General features: G+C 43.9%; 1 protein-coding gene and 1 long non-coding RNA gene across 2 annotated transcripts in view; both read right to left on the reverse strand.

The window, feature by feature from the left end:
- Positions 1-23164, reverse strand: part of CAMK1D (calcium/calmodulin dependent protein kinase ID) — a 214236-nt gene that overhangs the window by 177475 nt on the left and 13597 nt on the right. The gene's annotated exons all lie outside the window — the stretch shown is intronic.
- Positions 15128-22431, reverse strand: LOC310688112. Its single transcript, XR_014516786.1, has 2 exons — positions 18385-22431; positions 15128-18219 (listed from the first exon to the last, which is right to left on the reverse strand). It is a non-coding gene; the product is annotated as an uncharacterized lncRNA (long non-coding RNA).

A 23164-nucleotide genomic window follows, 5' to 3' on the forward strand; every position in this document is an offset into this window, starting at 1 on the left:
AACAACAACAACTTTCCTTAGTCTGTAGCAAGCTTTCTGCTTTTATAGCCCTTGGAAGGCAAGTAAGATGCAAATTCTTGGACGTTTCTTTATGCTGAGGTCTTGGGTCAAACTAACTTTTCCTTTGAGACACAGGCTGGAATCCTAAACACACTTTTCCACTGAATATAGTGGGACTCACTTCTACATAAAAATATGTAGGGTTGATTGTAATGGTGTTATTTTTTTAAATCCTCAGAATAAATATTTCTTCATGGAATCTGCTCTAACTGATGTGTGCAGTGTCTGAAGCTTTTAAAAATATTTGAAAGTGATCACCCTTAGAAGAATGCACTGCTTATGCCAGCTGAAATACACACAGAGAAATATAGCACTTGCTACTACAATTCACTGGAAATTGAGAGGTCATTTTAAATTCCCAGCAATATTTGAAAGTCTGGCAAGAGAAAGAAAAAGAATAAGAACAAGATGAGCCCCAAGCAAGAGAATGTTTTAAAACTTATTCTAGGTTTTGCTCCACTTACATGTGCTGCTGAGAATTTGCAGCTCTTTTCTACTACCCTAATAGCAACCCTTCAACTGAATTCCCTAGACTGAATTCAAGTAGGCAAATCAAGTTGCTAAAACTGGTAATCCCACTTCCAAGACAATTAGAAATTACAACTATAGAGACTCCGGTGACCCTCAAAGTCAGATCCACTGAATTCAGCAATACGTACTTCTAAGTAAGTGCACAACACTGCAACTTTATTAGGATTACGGATCCTTTCTCTCCCCCAGACCCTATTCCAAAATGTTGTTGTTGTTGTTTAGTCATTTAGTCGTGTCTGACTCTTCGTGATCCCCTGGACCATAGCTTTAACTATACGGACCTTTGTCAGCAAGGTGATGTCTCTGCTTTTTAAGATGCTGTCTACGTCCCAAAATACACCTTTATTAAAATATGTGAGTAACCAAGTTTCATTGGCTTTTCCCTACGGCATGCAGTTGCTATAATGAGATTATGGCTGGGTGAATCTGATCACAAGTTTCCTGCTTGAGTTTTTCTGATGTAATCTGAGGATAACAGTGGGTTCATTCTCAAAGGGCATAAACCCTGCAGGTCCTTCAGTCGACTAAACGCTATTACTGTAGGACTTGTTAAGTAATGCATATTTCCCCCTATTTCCTGTCGAGTTTTCTTGTAGTCTCAAGTGCCTTTTCGCAAAAGACCTTTACTTAAATGCCAGTCTTCACTTTATCAATGGACAGAAAATGTCCAGAGTCTGCAAAACACTGACTCAGAACAAAACACTAAGAATTATTTTTGCACAGATGAGTTTCATAACCCAGGGACGCCTCTACATCCCTGCCACCCTGTAGATAGCGTGGTGCTTTATCTTTGTGTTAGTATTCAAGGGAGCATCACCCTACAGCAGTTTTTTTTTTAAACTTCCTACTGTTATGGAACTCTTCCCATATCAACCTGTCTTTCATGAAATCCCTGCACCTGCTAAGACTTCCATTCAGCTCATGTGGGTGTTAATGTGCACCCTAAAACTCACCTCTATACATTCCTGGATAGGAAGCTTTTCTACCTTCCAGTGCTGATTTTTTAAACTGTGTTCACATGACTGATATAATCCAAAATGTATATGTAATCCTGTACTTTGTTGTAATATTTGCCTGTCTTATGTGACAGGCTTTTCCTTCCGCCTCTCATTTCTGTTTGAAACTTGCATTTTTCTTGTTTGCTGCATTTAGGGCTTGACCTACCATGTCTCTATGTAGCACATAAATAAAAATGGAAACCAAAAAAGAAAGAAAAGAAACAGATAATTGCATCAAAGTTGGGGACTCAGTTGGCTGTGGTCCCACCCTGTAGAGTACTCAAAGCCAATGTACATGTTCAGGAAAAGCATGTGGTACAGCTTTTCTTGGGCTGTACAACTTCAGAGTGCAACTGTAAAAACAATGTGAGTGAATCTCGCCATATAAAAAACACGTAGCACCTAGAAATCTAGGACATCAGGACATACCTCTGGCATACTAGCTTTCCATAGGCAGGGAAGTTTTGGCGTTAAAAGCATTTAGTCATACAATTACCCTACTTATATTTAAACATATCCATAGCCCACCTTGTATCATATAGATCTCAGGTCAGGGTACAGAAATCTTTATAAAAACAATGAAATGCATTGGTGTTCTGAAGTGGCATAGTGGCCACAGAAGGATTGTTCCAGGAGTCCTTAGTGAATGTGTGCGTGGATGCTCAGCGTCATGGCTTATCCAACCTTGATTACCTGATCCTGCAGAATACAAAAGCGTTTTGAGTAGTTATTGTGCATTGCCAGAGAAGGCTCAAAGTCATTCTCTTTTTCTTGCCAGTTCATAAGAAATCAAAGGACAATCTGCCAGCCCAGCACCGTGCTTCAAAGAGGAAAGAGATAAACCACTTTTACCTTCCAAGCAGATAAGTATGCATAATGAAACTGTTTAGACTTGGAGATTTTTTCTTGATGGATGCTGAATGCTCTAATGTGGCAAGCTCAGAGGCAGATATTAATCGCAGAGCTTTAATGCCAAAGGGGGAAAAGATTTAACTCTGCAATTCCAATTGAAAATGTTGACTTCCTCCTATCGTAATACACATTAAAAATAATACTTTCTCTCTACAGCAGAGTTTGCAGTCTAGAAATAATATGACTCCTGGAGATATATGAGGGAGTGCAATCCCATTAATTCTGCAACTCATGGACTTCCCATGGTGCAATCACTATTATCTCATGATCTGCATATTCTTTTATCTATGTAACTTACAGATATTTAGATAATGGCAAACTGAAGGGCTAATTATATGTTACATGGTCATTTACACTATTATATTTATATCCTGCCCCTCTTCCATCATGGAAATCAAGACAAGGTACACGGGGTTCCAAATTGGCCTCTCAACCAGGGATTAACAAAACCCAGATCTGTCTAGACCAGGCTTCCTCAAGTTGTTTTTGGCCTACAACTCCCATGATCCCTAGCTAGGTCAGGGATGATGGGAACTGTAGTCTCAAGACATCTGGAGGGCTGAGGCTGAGGAAGCCTGGTTTAGACTCAGCAAACATGCTGCATCCTGTGGCTTCAGGCCATGTCCTGAGCCTTATGCATGGCCCCAGGGCCATTTTTAAGAGACTGAAGCAGCTTCAGAAAGTTTAGGGCTGAGGAGCAGCCAGAGGAAAAGGATGTGCTTTACTATTTCCACATTGTGGAATCATAGAATTGTAGATGGAAGGGAACCCTCAGCTAGATCATACATGACAGATGGCTATCCAACCTCTGCTTAAAAACCTCCAAGGAGGGAGAGTCCGTCACCTGCATGTCAATGCTCCCATAAATTTCCCATGAATTTCATTTCATTTATTTCAATGAAGCTATGTAGCATATGGGGGAAGCTTCAAAGAAAAACTGAACTATTTTCCAATTTATAAATGCTTCCTTGCTTGATCCCTTAAAGGGAAACTCTTACCACAAGCATCCAGCATCTTCTAAATTCTTGCACTTACTTTCTGTAACTTCCTTCCTTGAAGAAATTCTTTTCCCTTCCTCCTCCCTGTCACTTCCACTGACAGCACCTGCACTGCTCAAAACCTCTCATCCAGAGAAGCCACAAAGCTTTCCTAGCAAATAAAGACTATAATTTTGCCAATGTAGTCAGGAGGTATGTTTATGCAAGTTAAGAAAAATAATGCCACCTCCATTGCTATTGTGATATGAAGTATTACACACCATTCCTATCTGCTAAAGCCAACACCACAAATTGCATTGACTTCCAAACTAGACCAATGCTGAGTGCTTCTGAACTCACACTTTAAACCACAGCAACACATATATTTACACTTGTGACTGATAATGATGGGAAACTACACTCTCCATTTATTTTCACAAGTCAGGCATAGACATGAAAACTGCCATGAAAACCAGAAGAAAATGCTGACTGGGCGCTAGAGAGGCTGGCTAACAGAAGGGGTGAACTGAGGACATAAAGCTCAACTTGACATGACAGTATCTTTTCTCTGCAGCCATCTGCCTGCAGCACTAACAAAAGAAGAAGAAGACGAAGAAGGCGGCAGCTTTATTCAGGGCTTTATGAAACATTCTGCATACATTTTCTTTGCTGAGTGTTCTGGGATATTTCATCCTCTTTTTGATTGATGAAAGACTGTTTTGCCACTGAAGAAGCTTTGGGTTAAAATCTCCAAAAGGTTATTCTGATGAGGAGAATCCCATGAATCATAAAAGGAGAAAAAGACAGTTCCAGAATCATTCATCACCAGCATCCCTTGAACAAAGTTCCGCATTACAAATTCAATGTGCAACGGCCTTCCCACAGCCATCCAAGTTCTAAAGCAGCTTCTTCACCGCCAAGCTGGGAAAGAACTGCTGCAATCTGACAAGCTGAGAGACAGGCACAAAATGAGATGAGGAATAAAAATAGACAGGTACTCTCTGACTTGACAAGCAGGAGCAGGAGCGCGTTTTCCAATAAATATAAAACACTTGCTTGGTTTCTTAAAAATAAAAAAGCTCCAAGTGCCTTGTATGCTTTAATTTTCAGGTGGCCACATCTGGAAATCCTTGGTTTATAATAACAGCTCCCAAACAGACCCATTTGTGAGAAACCTCCCACCTTTCTGTTGTCTCCCACTACTGTTAAGATTTTGATTGTAAGCTCTTTGATTGTAAGCTCTTACACTGTAAAACACTTCACACATTGATGCTGCTACATTAATATTAACCTTCAAACTCATTTTATACCACGAGGGTGATCTGAGTCTTGAGACTGGGAAAAGGCAAGCTGGACTATGCGGAATTCACATTTGAAAACCTGGGGAATCCTGTCCAGTCTCATTCTGGAAGTCTAACTGCTTGTTTTCAAATGATGATACTTCAGCAGCCACACAGCTGACTGCATGTTGGCCAGGCATTCTTAAATATTCTGACCCAGTGCACGCATGCTCAGAAGGATCCGCTTCTGATTTCATTAGAACTTCTATCCAACCAAATGTGCGCAGGATGGCATCCTATGTCTATTAAAGAATGGTTTGACAGCGTTTTTGAACCCAGGGCATGGAACTGTTAGGATCGTCATGAAAGCTACTTTGAGCTTAACAAAGGAAAGGGCAGGAAAGTGATGCCACACGTATATTACAAGAGAAGCACTATAGCATTATTGGTGTGTATTACTGTGGGATAAATCATTCAGAAGCCTTTATAAAGGGAATTGCTGTGCTCTGAACATCCCCTCTGGTTAGCATGATCTTCCAAAGAAAAATAATCAAAGCACTAACGTAATTCCTGTTTTGCCCCTACTTCTAAAGCTCCTTGTTGTGCCATCCGCCTTATGCAATGCTCTGCAAATGAAGTCTGCCGGGGCCCTTAGCTGTATTCCTTCAGCCTCCAGGATAGCTCAGTCGGTACAGCATGAGACTCTTAATCTCAAGGTTGTGTGTTTGAGCCCCAAGTCGGGCAAAAAGATTTGCATTACAGGGGGTTGGAATAGATGACCCTCATGGTCCCCTCCAACTCTACAATTCTACGATCATCCAAGAGCCTCATTTAGAGATCTCCCAGGAAAAGACTTTAAAGTCATATGCACAAGATGTCTGGTGAAGGAATTTTTCATAAGGCTTTTGGCTGATTTAAAAATGCCTCTGCTGGGTTAGATTGTGTTTGTTTTAATGACTGCTGAATTTCTGTTTTATTGTACTGGGATTAGTCTAGAATATTATCTGTCTTGTTATGTGCCATTATAATCAAATAATAGTAATAATAATAATAATAATAATAATAATAATAATAATAATTTATACCCTGCTCATCTGACTGGGTTTCTCCAGCCACTCTGGGCGGCTCCAAACAGAATATAAATAATAATAATAATAATAATAATAATAATAATAATAATAATAATAAAGCGATAAAACAGCAAACATTAAAAACTTTCCTAAACAGGGCTGCCTTCAGATGTCTTCTAAAAGTCAGATACAATGGTACCTCGGGTTAAGAACTTAATTCGTCCTGGAGGTCCATTCTTAACCTGAAGCTATTCTTAACCTGAAGCATCAGTTTAGCTAATGGGGCCTCCCGCTGCCGTCGCGTCGCCACTGCATGAAGCAAAGTTCTTAACCCGAGGTACTATTTCTGGGTTAGCTTCTGTAACCTGAAGCGTCTGTAACCCGAGGTACCACTGTAGTTGTTTATTTCCTTGACATCTGAAGGGTGGGTGCCACCACCAAGAAGGCCCTATAACCTCACTTCTCGCAGGGAAGGAACCGCCAGAAGACCCTCAGAGCTGGATCTCAATGTCCGGGCTGAACGATGGGGGTGGAGACACGCCTTCAGGTCTACTGGGCCAAGGCCATTTAGTGCTTTAAAGGTCAGCACCAAGACTTTGTGCTTGGAAAAGTACTGGGAGCCAATGTAGGTTTTCAGGACCGGTGCTATGTGGTCTCGGTGGCCACTACCAGTCTAGCTGCCGCATTCTGGATTAGTTGTAGTTTCCGGTTCTCCTTCAAATGTAGCCCCACATAGAGTGCATTGCAGTAGTCCAGGCGGGAGATAACTAGAGCATGCACCACTCTGGCGAGACAGTCTGTGGGCAGAGAGGGTCTCATCCTGCGTACCAGATGGAGCTGGTAGATAGCTGCCCTGGACACAGAATTGACCTGTGCCTCCATGGACAGCTGTGAGTCCAAAATGACTCCCAGGCTGCGCACCTGGTCCTTCAGGGGCACAGTTACCCCATTCAGGACCAGGGAATCCTCCATACCTGCCTGCCTCCTGTCCCCCCAAAACAGTACTTCTGTCTTGTCAGGATTCAACCTCAATCTGTTAGCCACCATCCATTCTCCAACCACTTCCAGACACTCACACAGGACAATTCACTGCCTTCACTGGTTCTAATTTGATAGAGAGGTTTAGCTGGGTATCATCCGCATACTGATGAACACCCAGCCCAAACCCCCTGATGATCTCTCCCAGCGGCTTCATATAGATGTTAAAAAGCATGGGGGAGAGGACAGAACCCTGAAGCACCCCACAAGTGAGAGCCCAGGGGTCTGAACACTCATCCCCGTCCCCCACTTTCTGAACACGGCCCAGGAGGAAGGAGCAGAACCACTGTATAACAGTGCCCCCAGCTCCCAGCCCCTCTAGACGGTCCAGAAGGATGTTATGGTCGATGGTGTTAAAGGCCACTGAGAGATCCAGCAGAACTAGGAAACAGCTCTCACCTTAGCTTTCACCTAGCCTGCTGGAGATCATCGACCAGCATGACCAAGGTAGTTTCAGTCCCATGATGAGGCCTGAACACTGGCTGGAAGGAATCCAAATGGTTTGCATCCTCCTGGCATGTCTGGAGTTGTCCAACAACGATCTGCTCAATCACCTTGCCCAAGAATGGAAGATTTGAGACTGAGTGATAGTTGGCCATATAGGCCAGGTCCAAAGAAGTTTTTTTTAAGAAGTGGTTTAATAACTGCCAGTGGGTCTGGGAAGGCTATTGCTACTTGGTAGGCTCGACACTGAGCTCTAACCAGCGTTCAGTTTGATTCAAAATTAGTTTTCCACCACCGGCGCTCTAGCCATCTCAGAAATTGTTTCATCACCCTCAGCCCTGGAGAAAACCATAGGGCTGTCCGGGCTGCATGCAATCGGAGAGGGCGCTTCGGAGCCAGACAGTCAATAGCCCTGGTTAACTTCACATTCCAGCGGGCCACCAGGGAATCAGCTGAAAGGCCATCAACATGGGATAAAACATTCCCTCTGGAAACCATTTGGATCCATTAAGTGGCAGGGGCGGACCATCCGAATCGGTCCCACCTCCCTGCAGAGGGGAAGGGTCGCAGAGAAGTCCAGTTGCACCAGGAAGTGATCTGACCATGGCACTTCTTTAGTTTCGTTTTTACTTAGTGTCAGATCACCAACATCCATAGAGGTGAACACCAAGTCTAAGGCATGTCCCCGGCTATGGGTTGGGCTAAACCTATTCAGGGACAGCCCCATGGAGGGCATGCTTTCCACAAAGTCCCGAGCGGCCCCTTGTGTTGGCATGGATGTTATAATCCCCTAGGACAACCAAACTAGGTGTCTCCAGGAGAACATCTGCCATGACCTGAAGCAGCTCGGGCAGGGAATCCTTGGTGCAGCGGGGAGGTCGGTACACCAAAAGGAATCCTGTATTGCCCCTATTGCCCAACTTCCAGAACATGCACTCAGAGAACTGGGTCTTCCCAATAGGACACCTGGTGCAAACTAATGACTTCCTAAAAATCACTGCAACCCCCCCCTCCCCGCCCACATGACCTGGGTTGCTGTGCGTAAGAGAAACCTGGTGGACAAGCAGCGGCAAGAACAGGCCCATCTGCTTCATTCAACCAAGTCTCTGTTACACATGCCAGGTCAAGTCCTCCATCCACGATCAAGTCATGGATGGCAGTGGTCTTGTGAATCATTGACCTGGCCTTGCACAGCACCTTCAGGTCATGTGGGTCTCCCTTGCTGATTCCAATATCCTTCTGGTGAAGACCAGACCCGGAGGCAGGGATAGTCCTCCAATAACGACTAAACCTGCCTCCTCGGTAATGACATGGTCTGGTCCTGGCGTAACTCCTCTTATTCGTGATCACTGAGATCAGGTGTCCCAGTGCATCCCACCCCACGTGGAACCTGCCCCAGTCATTCTGTTGGCTGGGGCCCACTCCCAGGCAGCCCTGACCCTCTCCCCTTTAGAACAGAACACAAACCATACAACAAACCCAAAAAAAAAAGTAGAAACAAAAAAACAACAACCCCCAAATAATAATAATTTACAATCATACTAAAATTAAACCAATCCCTAGCCCCAACTAAATGTCCATCCCACCCCCAAGAAAAGAAAAAGAAAGAGAAAGAGGGGAAAAAAACAAAATTCAAAACACCACTGATTAAAAACTATTTAAAACACCTAAAAGTATTTAAATAATTACTTGATAACATTACCACGGGGGGGGGGGCTGGCCCTCGCCCTTGTCTCACCCCTAAAGGGCCACCCCCTTTGGTGTTCCCCTGCCAGACCACCTTGAGTTCCTTGAAAGCAAGGCAGGGTAGAATTTCTAAAATTTAAATTAAATTATTGAATCATTAAGGCCCCTGATATTAGATTTTTACATGCTGCACTAATTATGGGCATTTCTAAATCATGCTTTATCAGCTAGCTATGACAAGTAACAACAGATGAAACTGTTCCTCTTGACTGGCAAGTACTGGAGGTTAATCATTCCTCTCTCCCCTTCAAAGACACGGCCATGCAAAAAAAGTGAGAAGGCAGACATTTGCTTCCCAAGAAAACCATTTTTTCAACTGTGGAACCCCTTCTTGAGGTAGGTCTATGTTGTGGGAGTTAAAATGCAGATCTTCCAGACTGAATATTCGACTGAAGAGGTCACCTGCTATTTTTGCTTCCAATAGAGCTTTAGTGCAACTTTTCAAAGTATTTGTTTTCCAAGGGACTTGAAAATCTTACACACATATCATTATTTTATCTTATAGCAGTCCTCACAGAACTGCAGTACTCATGTTTCATGCAGCAAGACAGATTATCTGCATTCAGCTTCAATCCAGTTTCCAATATCTCAAATCCATGTGTCTTTTGCAATACAGAAAGATAAGAATTATACTGAGGCATTAGGCTGCTGAGCATGAAGGAAACACGTGTTTGACTACCTAAGAACCAGAGAAAGAGAGAACTTAGATGACAAACACACTTTGGTTAACCTACTAGTCATAATAATAACTAGTGCAAATGAAACTGAAACTCCCTGTCGTTCTTCAGAATGCACCTTTTCTGCTCAAAGACAACCTCCTCTGTCATAATCCACTGACACATAGCGGCTGACTGTGTATGTGTGTTTTTCTCTTCCAAATATGCAGGTATTTTCTTCTTTCTTGGAAGAAACCCTGAAAAGGGTACTAAAATTAACACCTATTATCTCATCTCACAACACACTGGGTTAAAACTGATGATCCCCTGTGTAAGTGATGGGTCACAGGATTTACCTCCCCCTGACTGGCTGAATCCTGCTAATCTCTGCCCAAACCTTCCTTGCAAACAACATAAAAATAGCAGAATTTGAGAAACAGGTTGTCTCCATCTTTACTAGCCTGAAATACTTGCATTTTTCCTCTTCCTGCAATGGGGCCCAGGCATTGCCTGAGAGAATACTCTTCTACATACACTGAAACAGTTCCTTTAGGACTTGCGTTAAGTCAGCACTAACCAGTCATTTTGTGCCTTTTCTTTCTTTCTTTCTTTCTTTCTTTCTTTCTTTCTTTTAAAAGCAACTCTCGTTCTCTATCTCTCTTTATCTCACCACTTTCTAAACATACCTTAATAAACATAAAGCTGCTGCATTGTAACACAGATTCTGCCCCCTACACTTGCCTATATGGTCAGCTGCATTAATATTCTTTCAAGAGAAGTTGCATCAGAATAACAGGGTTAGATCCCCGTATCTTAGCAGTGGGCCTGACTCAAAGGCAGAGAACAATCAGGCCTGCTGGCAGCTACCTCTGTTGAAGTACAAACATGAGCCTCTTGGCTGGGTTTTCAGCCAGGAGAGGATGCATGTGCCTGAGCTGTCTCAGGAAAGGGATTAGGCATGACAGGGGGTTGGACTAGATGACCCTTGGTGCCCCTCCCAACACTACATTAGGTAAAGAGGTAGCTAGAGAGGCTGCGACTGGCCCAAGGTCACCCAGTAAGCTTCATGACTGAATGGGGATTTGAACCCTGATCTCCCAGGTCCTAGTCTGGCACGCTAATCACTACACCACACTGGCTTCCCAGAGCACTTCTGCTATGAGATAAATTAAGTAGGTAAATAAAGATAGAGGAAAGCAAACGGAGCAAACTACTTATGTCTGAGGAAAATGGAACCTGGAGCTCAGTCACAGATCCAGGAGTTCACAAATGCAGTCACCATTGACAGATGTACATTTAACACCAGTAGCCATCAGAGAAACTCTTCAGTAGACTTGTGATTGATTGCCTCTTGCGCCTGCAGGCTGTGCAGCATCACAGTCATGGGCTGCGTGGGAGGGGTGGCTGCAAACACACAGGCACACATGCCCTTGGTGGAAGAGCAAGAGCCCCACCAGGCACAGGTGACAGCAACACCACCACTTCCTTTGCCTCTGTAGAGGCAAGACAGCTGAGCCCCACTGCGGCCCAGAAACCATGGCTGGGCACTAGGCATCCCCACAAGTCTATGGGCAACTAAACAAGGGGCTGGTTCACTTTCTTACACACGCACTCCTCTTCCTTTGGTGGACTCCTCTACTTCGCCAGATGTATACCCCTGTGCCACATACCCAAGAAGGGTTTTCAGCTGAATTCGTGCAATCTCCCAGCCCTCAGCTGTTTCCTGAGAAGGAACAGTCACATACACTGTGCCTTTAAGTCATTCTGTAATATGCTACATTATAGAAACAGGGAAGAAGAGGGGCTGTGTTCCTGCTCTGCCCCATGGCAAGAAAAACATTGGGGAAAACAAAGATTTGGGCCTGTGGTCACTCTCTCACAAGCAGCTTTGCCTCAACCGTGAGGTTTCCAATTCTGAGGAAGTTTGGGGTTTTTGCAGGGGGAGGGGGAATCCAAGGAAATGTAGAGTCCCTACCCAACTAGTAAGTCAGTGGTGCTTAGGGTGTTGGGCCTGAGTTTAAAATGCAACTCAGCTTGGGAGACCTGAGTTCAAATCTCAACTCAACAATGAAGCTCACTTTGCTGGGTGAGCGCCTCAGTCTCGCCAAGCGCTCAGGGTTGTAGTGAAGATGAAATGGGTATTCCACATTGAGCCCCCTAGAAGAAATATGGGATATAAATGTAATAAAACCAAAGCGGTAAAGCAAGAATTAAAAATTCCCTACTGAAATAAAACAGAAGCTTTGGAGCATACATTAAATAATGCTTTGCGCTTGCACTGACAAACTGAGTAACACAAACACCTGAGCTGCCAAAACGTATGTCTTGAGAGCTGTTTTTAAGGCTGGATGATAGGAGGAGCGGTTGAATACCTGTAGAGACTAGTAGAGAACAGATAAAGTATCTGAGGGAGATGAAAAGTTGTTTGATAGGTTACTTGTTGATAGGAGTATTTTAAACACTGCTGCAGCCAAAAGCATATGGGGTGTGGATTCTGGAGTCTGTTACAGAAAAGAACAAGTAAAGACAACTAACACCTACACGTTTGCAGCTGATCTGACCTGAAGCAAACTGGTTGCCATGGCAGAATTATTTCCTAGCAGCACACAATACTTACCTCACTGAATTCACACTGCTTTTTTCCTCACCCTAAAAGTTCTTTGCCAGTACTAGTCAAAATGACTGACAGCTTGAAAAACTGAAGACCTTTTCACAGAATGAGTTTTTCTCTTTCACATTACAAAATTACTTCCAGTAGCCAAAAGGGATTGAAACACTGCCGCTTGATCCACTTTGCTTCCCCTCATGTTTCCTTGTTTCCAAACTGGTCACCGCCCCCAATTTTGGAGCAAAGTGTCTCACCTGCTAGATTCCAACCACTTTCCAGTAAACAGCATAAACCTCAACCTGTGAAACTGTTCAAACTTAACACAGTTCTGAGCCACTTAACAAAAGGCATAGTATTTCAATATAGCACTTCAAGGAGGCCCATTCACAACAAAATAGTTGTGTTCTATGTTATAGATTTATTCCTAGGGAATGAATATTGTGTGATTGGTTCAACGGCACAAAACACATCATCTGGGGACTTCCGGTGAGGCAAAATGGCGGGCACCACGGCAGCGAGCAGCTCCTGAAGCCAGCCAGAGCCAACTGCGCTACCAGGCTGGCTCTGGGCTGCTGAGACTGCCGCCGCCGCCGCTACTGCCGAGGGGGAACCAGGGATGCCCGGCGCGTCAACTGGGGGAACCGCTGACCCCCTCCCCCACGACCTAAATCAAGCCGGGAGCGAGAGCGCCTGGCCACCCAGCCGACTGCCTAGCGGCGCTCCAGGGCCAGGAAAACCCCAGAGCCGATGCAGGGAGAAGGAGGAGAGAAGGAAGAGAGAGAAAGAGGAAGGAGAAAAAAGAGGGGAGCCCTGACCTTGCCGAGTCGCTGCTGCTGCCGCCACTGAGGAGGAGAGGTAGGAGAGTACCGGGAGGGCAAGGACACGTGGCCGAGCCCAGGTCCGACCGGAGACTACTCCATGGCGGCTAGCGCTCCAAGAGAGCAGGCCAGGGCCCAGATGAAGGCCGAGTGACAGAGGAGACCACAAAAGAGAAGATACTACTTCTCAATTTTTTTTTCCAAAAAAAAAAAAAGTGTCCCCGAATTCTTGGGGAAAAATCTGGTAACCTTACACCATATTGGAATAGGCTCTCCCTTTGAAAGCTCAAACAGCAATACATTTGACAGCCTTTAAGGTTTTGCTTGATGCTCTGTCTTTATTTGTTACAACAGGCTGGCATAGTCGTTCTTCCAAAATTAGTTCTTAGGTTTCATGAACGAAAGGTTCATGCTCACCTAGAAAACGATAAATAACACACCAGAGCAAAAAATTTCCAGTTGTGTCCCAGGGAAACTTGGGGTTCCCCCAAAGCCTTTCATTGTCTCCTCAGTCAGAAACTCTGTAATGATGGGCAAACTTGCCCACAAGCTCAGCTTACCCATCTGCTATCTTGTATGCCTCCTAAGTCAGATTGTGTTGAGAATTAGCTATGATATCTGGGCTGGATCAAGACCCATCAAATAAGTGATTCAGTTAAACACACTGTAAACTTCATACAGGGAAATCCCACTGGTGAAAAACGGGACTCCACAATGCCATCTCGTGTCACATTCTAGTGAGCACTCAGGGTTAATTTCCTTCAGATTGGAGATGTTTGATCTTCTTGCAGTCCATGGGACTCTCCAGAGTCTCCTCCAGCACCAAAATTCAAAAGCACCCATTCTTCGGCGATCAGCCTTCTTTATGGTCCAGCTCTCACTTCCATACATCACCACTGGGAAAACCATAGCTTTAACTACACAGACCTTTCTCACCTCTATTGTGAAGTGGTAACTAGAAGGCCTTAGGCAACCTAGTCTCTCTCTGTCTCTCAACCTAAGCACCCACCCCATCTGTCATACAGGGAAAATAACATTCACCTGCCTTATAGGATTTTTGTCTTTTCACCATTACAGGATAATGTCTGTGAAACACTCTAAAGTGCTACACAAATGCCAACTATTATTATCTTCCCATACAACTATAGGGGAGGGTTCTGGGTGTGTTCTAGGGCACACTCAGTCATTCATGCAGGATATGTGCTGCCTAGAACACTCCCCAGAACTTTGCGGAACATAAAGGGAGGAAAATATTTTATAGAAAAGGCCGAAAACCAATACATCAGGGGAAACTATGGGTATTGAAGAAATAAATCACCCAGCTTTCATTCAGGACCAAACTGCATTATCGTTTGGCTAGGGACAGATAAATGACAAAAGGGTTAGTAATGAGAGCATTATTCTCTGTTATAAGACTTATATGAGCAATATTACTGAAAACAAATGATTCAACTGTGATTGCCAGTGATTAAAAGTGTCAGGTTTTTATTAAAGTGACACTCAGTGGAAATGAAATAGAGTATTTATATTATCTGCTCTGCAAATTAGTTTTTGATTTTGTCATGGTTCCCTTGTCAAATGAGAGAATGAGTTGAGTAATTGCTTAAGACACAATGAGAGAGATGTGTCAGATTTAACAGTTGCCATGCACTTCTTTGTTCTCAGCTATGTATGTGGGGGCCCAAGGGCTCAATAAATGTCCTGCCTTTGCACCCAAACTGGGAATTGCAATAATTAAAGCAGATGTTTGTCAACCACCTGTAAGATCCCAAAATATGGACAATTGGCTCCCTAAAAACATGCAAGTTCATTGGTTGTTTTCTCCACACCTGATGCCTGGCAGCTGAAAGTTTGAACTGACTCTGTCGATACTGAAAATATCACTGCCTGCCACCCCAATCTCCAAGTGGTGCAGAGATGCCAGGAGTTCCAGGGCTCAGCCAAGGGTCCATGTTTCCTTTTGGGAATGAGGCACAGTGGAGACTGCAGTGTCTTTATGATACGTTGTTTATTTACACATTAAATAGTCTATAAAAATGGTACACAGATAGATAGATAAATTAACTAAACACAGAAAGAGGAAAGCTGTACACAAAAGGAGAGGATAAATGGGGAGGGAGTACATATGGAACATTCAAAACCTTCAAACTACATTTTAGAGACTTAGGTTCATGACATCTGAACTGAGCCATATTATTTGGGATGACTCCCTTTTAAATTATTATTATATATGTGGTATTATATCTGTAATGAGCAAGCCATACATGCTACTTATCATTTAATGCTACAGACATCAAGGAAACAATGTGCATTTGTAGATCAGACCATAGAAATACCAAAGGAGAAGATGACTGTCTTCCACATTTTATTTTTATGGGAATTCTGCTTTAGATATAAGCAAACTTTATTTTGGAAATAAAACTTAGTGTCACACTTGATTACTAAGTGAACTTGTTCGTGTTATAAAAGCACAGGAGGTGACAGTATAAAGGAGAAATGTTCAAGCATAATATGTGAGTAGCAAATGAAGTGCACACTAGTGGAATTGCACTGGAATTGCTTTGACCTTCCTCCCTCTTCATCCAGACTTCTCTCACAAAGCGTTAGCAGAATTCTGTCATTTTGACAGAATATAGGAAAGCAGTACTGCAAGCAGATCCTTCAGAGAGGCAATCCTTGGAAGAAGCAAAAACAAGCAGGAAAGCCATGCTGATGCAAGCTTGAAACTGGAAGATTTATAACCTCCAGCTATTTTATGATGAACACAGACATGGTCAGCTTCACTGACAAAAGGAACTGCCAAGTTAGGTAGGCAATGTGGTGCTCTCCAGATGTTGTGGACTATAACTCCCATCATCCCTGACCACTGGCTATGCTGATGAGCAGCTGCAGTTCACAACATCTGAACAGCATCATGCTGCCTATTCCAGTGCTAGTCTATATTACAGCTGGTGAAAGTCAGAAGTATTTCTGATTTTATGTTAACAACATGTAGAAATCCAGCAAAGAGCTCCACTGATTCCACAGAATAAACTGAAGGGGGGGGGAGAATAGTACTCAAAATTCATTAAGATGGCAATCTTAAACTTATCTACAAGAGAGTAAGCTCAACTGAACACAGAACTGAGCAAAAATATATATGGGATATATAGCCACGATAGCAGCAAATGGGATTATGTGAAGTGCATAAAAATTTGTGTTATACTCTGGGTCATTGAATAGAGAGCATTAGATACATGGTGATGGTATGTAAGATCCACTTGGTCCTTCTAAACAGTCTATCTACTATTCCTACTCTCTTCCAAGTTCCTATCATTTGTGTTTATATGATGGAGCCTTTGTATAGCTTTCAGCAAGAGAATTGCTGTTCAGTACAGTTTATGATGACATAAATATGGGGGCTAGTTAATTAAAATTAATGGCCAGTGCTTCAAAATTACAGTTGCACGACATGGTATTTTTTCATCTTGAAGAGCCTTGGCGTATCTTTACACAACTCCATTAAAAAGCAATCTCCTCCTTACAGCACACAGTATAGGATGAGAATAATAACTTGCAGAGATTTGATGGTTTGATGACATAATAAGGAAAAAGAAAAAGTCCTACAATCATATATTTTAATGTGATTGAGCATGGAACCCTTCTGGACCAGCTCTTCAGGATGGGTAGCAGGGGCACTGCTTTGCAGTGGCTTCATTACTACCAGCAGGTTGTATCCAGAGAACAGTCCTGGGAAATTGTGTTTCAGTCACATGGTCCTTGCATTATGGTGTGTTGCTGCGCATGAACTTGTCTTGAATGCTGTTTAAAATCTATATCGAGCACTTCCGGTTTAGCTTGACGTGGCGGAGGCTGTTGATTACATTCACATGGGATATTTTGAGGATGAGATGGGAGTAATCATCCTCCCACCCCCACCCCCCGGGCTGGTAGGAATGAAGGGCCAGGGGGCGCTGGGTGGAAAACACTGTGCGTCTCTTTGGCAACTCTCCAAAGTCGCAGCCATGAGCGAACAAACTCCTGTTTTATAAGATGGTAATTCGGACTTAATTAACAGACATGTTCTGAGTAAGGGGAGATAAACTACTCTGCGAACTGATTCAGCCATTGAGAAGCTAAAGGATTCGAGTGGAAGAGAGACTATGGAACTGGCATGTCGGAACGGAAGGGGGGAGTCGCCTTTGTTTCTTTTTTATATACTGCGTGTTTGCTACTTTACTTGGCAAATCCGCCTGGAAAGTCTGAATACCGATTGATTATATACGCAAGCGAGACTGTACTGTACTGTAATATTGACATAATTTTGATCTAATTATTAACTGTGTGGGAAAGATTTACGAATTTGCAATTAATTCCGATGGACTGTTAAGATCGGAAGATGGGAATTGAGGCTTCCAGCCAAAGTTCAGGCTTATCTGTTCTGGTATGAGATGAAACGAAGAGGTTTGGACATATGCTGGAAAATCTGGCAGAAAGCCATATTTCCTCCATTTTGGGACATGTTGCATTGGATAACTACTGGCAGGAAGAAGTGAAAGTGAAAGACATGGAAGAAACACCCACACAGAAATATACTGTTTTGATATAACTCGCTTGCTGGACGAACTCAGAGGCTGTGAAAACGAACGAAGGATTAACATCAGATTGATTCATGGGAACCACCTGGACTAATTAAGAAAGCAGTCCAAATGAGAGATGATGGCAATCCTCCGACCTCAGAGCATGGGAAGTTTTATGATTTGGCTTAATATTTGGACTGTTTGATTATTTTATAATTTGAAATGTCTTTAATGTGGCCTTTACTGGATTGTTAAACTGGAAAACTTAATAAATATTATTTTTAAAAAATTAAAATTAAATCTCTATTGAGCTGTTGGGAGCTGTCATGATGAGATTTGGAGCAAAGTGTCATGCTGATGACACATGGCTCTGTTTCTCCATAACATGTGGGTCAGGAGAAGGTGTGCAAGATCTGGAATATTGCCTGGGCACAGTGGTAGACTGGATGAGGGCCAGTAAACTGTGCTTGAACCTTGGGAAGATAGAGGCACTGGTGGTAGTTGGTTCCCATGTCTGGAAGACTGCCAAGGAGCTGCCAAGGAGTGTGGTGGAGTCTCCTTCTTTGGAGGTCTTTAAGCAGAGGCTTGACAACCATATGTCAGGAGTGCTCTGATGGTGTTTCCTGCTTGGCAGGGGGTTGGACTCGATGGCCCTTGTGGTCTCTTCCAACTCTATGATTCTATGACTGGCCAGTTGCTTGTTCTGGATGGGGTTGTACTCCCTCTGAAGGAACGGGTGAAAAGTTTGGGTGTTCTCCTAGATCCATCTTTGTCACTACAGGCTCAAATGGCCTCAGTGACTAGGAGTGTCTTTGAACAGCTATGGCTGGTACACCAACAATGCCTATTCTTGGACAGGGGCAGCCTGGCCATGGTGATTCAGGCTGTGGTAACCTCAAGTCTACTACTGCAATTTGTGGGGCTCCCATTGCACATGGTCCAGAAGCTTCAGCTGGTGCAAAATGCTGCAGTTAGACTGTAGGTTGGGAGAAGCTAATGCCAGCACATAACACAGTGCTTAAATGCTTGAACTGGGTGCTCATGTGCTGCTCGCCAGGTTCAAGGCTCTTATATTAATTTACAAGGCCCTTAACAACTTGGGTCCAAGGTATCTTAAGGACTACTGGATGCTTTATATCCCTGCTCAATTATTGAGGTTTTCAGAGAAATCACTGTTAGTGGACACACAGCGCGTATCCAAGTGTGCTCAAACCTTTGCTAAGAGGAGACAGGTCCCCTCCCTGTTGAACTTCTGGCACTTGATGAAGACTTCATTTAAAAATCCCAGCACATGTTTTTCTTATTTAATGTCTTAGTTTAACTGATGTTGTGCTATAGCTCTTTGGTAGTCTTCCTGTATCCCTATTATACTCTGCTCAGAAATGGCATTATTAAGTGGTATGAAAATTCTTAAAATAAATAAATAGATGTGAATAGCAAGTTCAGCCATCTGTGTGAGCCTCTCTATATCTGAGAGCTCCCTGGTATACCATGGTGGCTAAGAGAAGCAGCCTTCTTCAGATATTACCTCAAACTCATGAAAGGAATGGGAAGTGAGGGTGCTTGAAGAGGGCCGGACAAAGCTCTCAATGAGGAAGTCCTTGGCTCAACTCCTGCTGCCGCCACAAACTCACTGCGTGACCTTAGGCACTCTTCTCGCTCCGTCTTAGCTTTCCTCCCCACCTGCCATCAAGGGATAAGGGCCTAACTCACTGGCGGAGGAAGAGAGGGGCGGGGAGCACCCAGCCCCCGGCAGCACAATCCCAGTGGGGTTCCGTCACGGCTGCCGCCCCGCCCCCAGAATGCGCACTCCGCCCCTGCAGGCAGCATGTCACGCCCCCAGAACGCGCGCCAGCCCCGCCCCCGCCTGCTCTCCGCCCCTGGCCTAACTTACAGGGCTGCTGTGTAGGCTACAAACTTTTCATGCAAAGTGCCTTGAACTTTTAAAGCATGATATAAATACTAAGTGTATGTGTCGGGCTTCGCACACCCAAACCTTAGTTGCACCACATCCATGTTGCTGAGCTTTTATGCCACCCTCTTCTTATTCCTGCCAACCGACTGCTTATAATGAGGGGATTGACATTGTGCTGTTTTTATTGTTAGTATATGCATATAGTTTTAATTCTATCAGTGTTTCATTGGTTTTAATGATTCCCTCCCCCCTACATTTTTAGCTGTTTTTATTTTTATGGTAAGCCACCTTGAATCCCTGTCAGGGGAAAAGGTGGAGTGTAAATAAATACATAACATCAACAAGTCAGTTTACTTATTTGCGTTTTAGAATACTCACGTCTTAGCACCAAGACCTCATAAAACAATACACAGATAGAAACTGAACCTAACCAAAATTATCCTAAGGCAATAGCGAAAATAAGATTTTAAAGGGCTTCTTGAATGCCAGAACTGAATGAACAGAGAGTTCCACAATTGCAGGACCACCACCAAGGAGGTCCTCTTTCATGTGCTCACCAGCCTAACCAATTTCACTGGCAGGCACACAAGCAGGACCTCAGATGCAGATCTTAGATCACAAACTGGAACATACACAGGTGCAGTAGCAGATGCAGCTGGCACAAAAGTAGCATCTGACCCCGGCTGGCATCCTGGCTGCTGCATTTCCCACTCGTTGGCATTTCCAAACCATCTTCAGAGGCAGCCCCACATGAAGTGCATTGGAGATGGCCAGAGCATGAGTGACCAAAGCGATGTCCTGCCATTCCTGCAGCTGATGTACCAGACTGAGAGGGTAGAATTCACTGCGACCAGTGCTCCCTCTGGTGCCTCTCCAGCACTGGAGCCTGCCCCTTTGCAGCAAATGGGTCACTGCCATACCATCCACCACCTGCCTTTGTCTAGAGGGCGACATTGCTTGTAAGCTTCCTACTCATTCGTTTTAGTGTTGCTCTTCCAGCAGGAAGGGAACAAAATTAGAATAAATATTGATGAATCAAAAAAGTCTTCACAATTCTTTGAAAATCCTTTAAAGGGGGAGAAGGGAAGAAATCAGGCCTCCCATGGTAGGGAATGCCATACTCCAGGTGCCACAAATGAGAAGGCCCTGCGTCATGTCCTAGCCAGCTGGACTCTGATGGTGGTGGGAAATAGAGAAAACCCACATGGATTTGAAAGTATTTTATGGAAAGAACATTAACATTTTGGTTCACCTCATACTTTGGGCTAGTTTTGTAAAGCTTTTGAGTGATGGTGTTGATTTTGTCTCAACTACTGAAATGTTGAATTATTTATGTACAAATCTGAGATATTTCAGTGGCTTTTCTTCTTTGTCTTATTGGCTATACTGAGCAACAATAGTCTTACTCAAAAAGAAACAGAAAAAGAAACCTTCAGACGTGGCATTTTAATAGCAAGAATGAACTGATCATGTAATGGAAAATTCATGCAGCCCTTCTCTCTCCTCTGTTACTGTATTTACTTCATCTTAACATAATTTGGTCTGTTTACATAAAAGCTTGATATCTTAACTTGCTTTGCTTTCTGGTTTGTATGCATAATGAAGACATTATTCACAAGACAAAGCAAAGAACCCCAGGAGTCCTACCAAGAATGATTGTCTCAGCAATGGAACAATTATTACCACAGGAGGGTGAAGCTTAAAAATGCACTGCAGCCATCCGATATAGTGAAGTCTCAAGTAAGGTACAATTTAGCAAAATCCCCCGGTTTCCCACTTACTGAGATCCTCCTTTGAACCCCTTGGTTGGGGGAGCAGCCTAGGACGCACCTGGAGTCTTCCCCTCTCGTTTTCTGGGGTTGGCCGATTGGCTGTTTTGGTTGCCATTCAGCCACGCTGCACGGCAGGAGGAGAGGCCGATCCCGGGAACCATCCGGCTGAAGCAACGGCTTGGGGTGGGGTGGACCTGAGAGGGAACCTTTCTCCTCTAGTCTGCCAGTAGAGCTTGCCCATTGCCATCACCCCGATTCATGTGTCAATGTCCTTGTTGCAGCAGTGACCTGCATTTGCAACCGGTCTTTGCTATGCAGAGTTTTGCCTTCTTCATAGTAATGATAGTAGATGTACTTTAATTGTGTGTTTTTTCTTCACTTCTGCCGCAGTCCTTTCATTGCAGGTGCTGGAGGCACTGAGCCAAATCAATTGCAGGGGTAAATGTGGGTTGAACTGCCAGCTCCCCAAGGGAATCTTGGGGTTGCCCTGGGCAACCATAGCAGGTGTCCAGGCCAATGGCTCTGCTCTTCAGAAAGGTGCTAATTACTAGAAACTACTATTAGGCCAGCAACCACCCTACCTGGCTGGCACCACACCTGTGAAACAAAAAGGTTCTTCCCTACCCTGGAGAAAAGCTCACAGATGTAAATACATGAACACGAGTGCTTCATATTCACCACCTCACTAAATCCATCAAAGAAGCATCACTTTCCCTGGGCTATAATTAAAAAGAAACCACAACAGCAGCACCAAGCAAACGCAGCAGTAGATGTTGGCATATGTTCAAGTCAGTTGATCAGCCACAAACAGTAAAGAGGATGTTAAGGAGGTGTGAAAACTGCTTTAAGCCTCTCAGAGATAGAGGCTACTTAGAGTTCTTTTACTTTTCTACTCAAAAACTATTTTTTCTAAAGTAGAAGGGAAGAACACATTTTGTAGTTCATAACTTCACTGGGAATATCAAGGTTTGGATCCAAAGGCAGGCGCCCCTCTTGCAGCAGAGGAGAGATACCTTTCCCATCTCTGCTTCCCCCGCCAACCCTGGCTCCGGGGGTGGGGGTGGGGGTGGGGGTGTGAAGGGATCCTCCAAAGCAGCTCTTCGGGGGGGGGGGCTGCACATAGAGAAGTGGAAAACGACAAATGGCCCACAGCACAGCTGAAAGTAGCTTTTAGACCCAAGCCACTGCACCCTCAGAAACATTTAACTCCCCCCACCAGCACAGCACTGCATTCTAAATAAATTTTCCACTTCAAATATAATGACATTTTCCTTGGTTTTCAAATGCACGCATATTTCCTAATATAATCAAGGTTTTTCCACTCCTAGGAGAATGGACAGAAATGATAGTGAGAACAAGCTATTCAGAATCTCTATTCAGCTGTTACATCTTCTTCCCTTTACATTACTGGCCACACGAAAGTATTGTGTTTCTATGGTAGCAATCTTGGAACTCCCTGACCAGAGAGGGGAGTGAGAAGTCTGTTGAAGAGAGCCACGTGATCCGTCCTGCCTGAATAATCATGTATGCCCCTGCATGGCAGGACAGGGCACACTGCAGTGCTCCCTGTCCCACGAGGGCGAGTGGCGTGTGAGAAGGGAACGAGAACAAAACTTGTACGAGTCTCAGACTGCAAATCTATGCACACTTTTCCAGAGAAAGCCCCACTGAACACAGTAGAAATTACTTCTGAGTAAGCACATGGATGATTGCATTGTCAGTTATCATTCAACTGACTGGTTAAATTTGCACAGAAATGCATAAGAATAAAACCATCCTT

The sequence above is a fragment of the Podarcis liolepis genome, assembly GCF_965112155.1.
Source record: "Podarcis liolepis genome assembly, chromosome: 10".
Classification (NCBI taxonomy): domain Eukaryota; kingdom Metazoa; phylum Chordata; class Lepidosauria; order Squamata; family Lacertidae; genus Podarcis; species Podarcis liolepis.